This window comes from Myodes glareolus, chromosome 19 (genome assembly GCF_982192425.1).
Source record: "Myodes glareolus chromosome 19, mMyoGla1.1, whole genome shotgun sequence".
Taxonomy (NCBI): domain Eukaryota; kingdom Metazoa; phylum Chordata; class Mammalia; order Rodentia; family Cricetidae; genus Myodes; species Myodes glareolus.
The window spans coordinates 30,784,635-30,787,769 of NC_142044.1; positions in this window are offsets into that span (position 1 = coordinate 30,784,635).

Here is a 3,135-nt window from a genome sequence, read left to right on the forward strand (position 1 = left end):
CAGTTTATACTGAGCTCTCTTGTCTTTCATTTAAACGGGCAGCTGTAGCTTTTCCATGACAGGGAGTTAGCTTTATCCCAGCTACTAGATGTGTGTGCAGTCTTTCCTGGCTGCCTCATTTTCAGCTCCTTGTGTACAGAATGGTCTGCAGTCTCTGCTGAGGTGGGGACAGGCTTGCTAGTAGCCATCCTTAGCATTTAGTCTGTTAAAATAGGCTCTTTTAGAAATAAAGACATGTGAAAAGACAACAGTGCCCCACATATGTTTCCCAAGGGTTCAGAGTGGCCTGCTGTCACTGGCCCTGAGCCCTGTCCTTCCTCTTATCTAGCTAGGTTATCTCTTACCAGTGACAGGCCCTCTTACCTTCAGTGCTCCAAACTGTCATTTTAACCCTTCATCTTCCTTTGTCCCCAGCCTGTTCTCACTGCAACATGTGTGAGCATCATGGAGTTATCGCAGTGGGCCCTTTGCCCTCGCTCTGTACAGAGAGCAACTCCTGCCTCAAGAGCATTGGGAGAACTTGTCCCTGGATCTTGTTGACATAGTGACTGAACTTGGTCTGAAGTAGAACCAATCAGCAAACACAAGCTGATTTAAGTCACGCTGGAGCTGGGTGGAGTAGCACAAGCCTAGAATCCCAACTACTCAGGAGGCTGAGGCGATAGTATCAAATGTTGACAGCTATCCTGGGCAATGAAGCTAAACACTGTCTCAAAAGAAAGAAGAAAGGGAGGGAGAGTAGCTGGGTCTGTAGCTCAGTGGTCTAGCATTATCCTGGTAAGTACAAGGCCCCGGATTCAATCCCCAATTCAAGAAAGCAGGAGTCACCTTGAAGGACTCTTCTAAGAGTCTATCAGCCAGTGGCCCAGAGGCTGTGAATTTAATTCACTGGGAAGAAGATAATCCTCTTTGGGGTCTAATAAGTGCACTTCTGGAAAAGTACAAAAATGAGTTTTACAGAGATAAAGGAATAGGACAGATGAACAGCAATGCTTCTTACAGACTCAGGTATGCACGCCAGAAAGACGTGCGTTCTTAACTGGCCCAAAGCCTGGAGGAGCAGTTGCATTCAACTTGGTCGAAATAGGATCCTTCGACTGTAAACATTTAAGACCGTGTGATGTATGAGGTTTTAACTTTTATCTCATCAGTTATATTTAATTAAGGGAATAAGACACCATTTATAGTTGTAAATTTATTTTAGGAGCAAGTGGGCCATGGAAAGAAGTGGGGGAGGGGGTGTCCTGGATTCCAGCAATGAGGAAGGAATTAGGGAACTTCCCAGAGCCTGCAGGGATGCCAGGCCTGTAGCAAGAACCAGGTAAAAACTCACTGAAGAAAGGGATGGGTACAATTTATTTCAAGAGTGAAGCCAGTAGATGAGAAAGGGGAAAGCAGCATGATTGGACAGTTATTTAGTAATGTGCAAACAGCACTGTTTTAAGTGTCAGAGTAGAGAGCAGTTGGAGAGAGGGTATTCTCTGGTCACATGTCAAATGGCCATCCTGCCCAGCCTCCACAGATGCAAGGTGTGTGGGGGGGAGACTTTCTATCAAAACAATTTTCACACATTCCTTTCTAACAAAGGAACTTACTGGGAAATTGGACAGGCTGACAGATGTCAGAAGATATGAGTGTTCAATTCCACTTGGCTGTTTATAGGACATGCACACATACACAGGCTTCCTCTCAAACCAGACAAGTTGTAGTCACCTGGCAACTCATCATCTCTCAAATATACCAGACACTTTTATACCTGAAGATTTCCCCACCACCTTTATACTCAACCTGCTCCTTCACCATCCTTAGAACCCCAGACCAAGTGACCTGAACTCTGAAATTCTGGCTTCCCAGGCAGTTTAAAGACTCTCACACCCCTTTTATGATTCTTACATCTCTGCCACACCTGTTAACAGATCTCCCTTCCTGCTCAATCGGAGGCTTCCATGGACCCACATCAGAACCAGGTTCCTTCTCTGTGGTCTCTCCCCAGATGATCTGAATGTGACAGTTCAAGAAGCGGCCAGACAACTGCCACCTTAGTATAAGGAAGAAGGACAACTATTGTTCTGGTAACTGAATAAAATAGCTTCTGGGAACAACTCATTATGAAATGGGAGCCAGCTTGTTCATTCATGCCTTTAGTATTTATGGAAGGTCTGTCATGTGTCAAAACCATTTTAAGGATACAGGCCACAAGATCTGTTTTTTTTTTTTTCTCACTAACCTGTGTGCTCCAAAGAAAATGAAGCAGGAAACAGATGATACCTCAAACTAGGCAATCTAGGCAGAAGTTAGTAAAGAAATCGAGCAAAGATGTATTTGGGGTTTAAAGAAGATGAAAGGAAGTAGTATAGTACTCACCTGCTTCTTCCCTATCTCTAGGTCTGTAGGGAAGGAACTATGTCCTGGGATACAGAGCCTGGATAGCAACATGCCACCAGCCCTTATACTTAGCTAAGGAACAAATGTCCAGGTATTGAAGTCTTTCTGGATCCTTGACCTCCTTCCAAAGCCTCCCTGTGAGTTGAGGCCAATCTATATACAAGTCTTGACTGCCCCACATTGCACTGAGAAGACCATGGTCCATGGAGATGCCCTTTGGGTTTAATTATCTCCTATGTTTCACACATAAGGGACAGTCCCAACAAAAGCACATTTCAACCTTGGACAGAAGTAGACAGTCAAGAGCTGTCATCAGAAGCACCTATGCCTCCAGGTCCTCCAGGACCTAACTTGGAGATAAATGCTGTAATGGCTGGAAAAATGATGTGTGTGAGTGAGTACACTGGGTGCCAATTTGTTGTAGGAGGTCGCTTGTTTGTTTTCTGACCACCCAGACTCCCAAAATAACCACACAGAAACTCTATTAATTAAATCACTGCTTGGCCCATTAGCTCTAGCGTCTTCTTGGCTAACTCTTACATCTTATTGTGAGGAACTTCAAGAGAGAAGTGCCCATGGAAATCGCATTCATCACCAGGTGTTTAAAACAGTTTGACATAGAGGAAGGATCCACTTTGTCTCGTCACCATACCACACGGATGTCCCAGTGGATCTAAGGGGTGTAGTCATTTGTCACATGACTTCATTTATTCCAGGGAGTTGTGGGATTGCTTTTGCTGCAACTTGGTT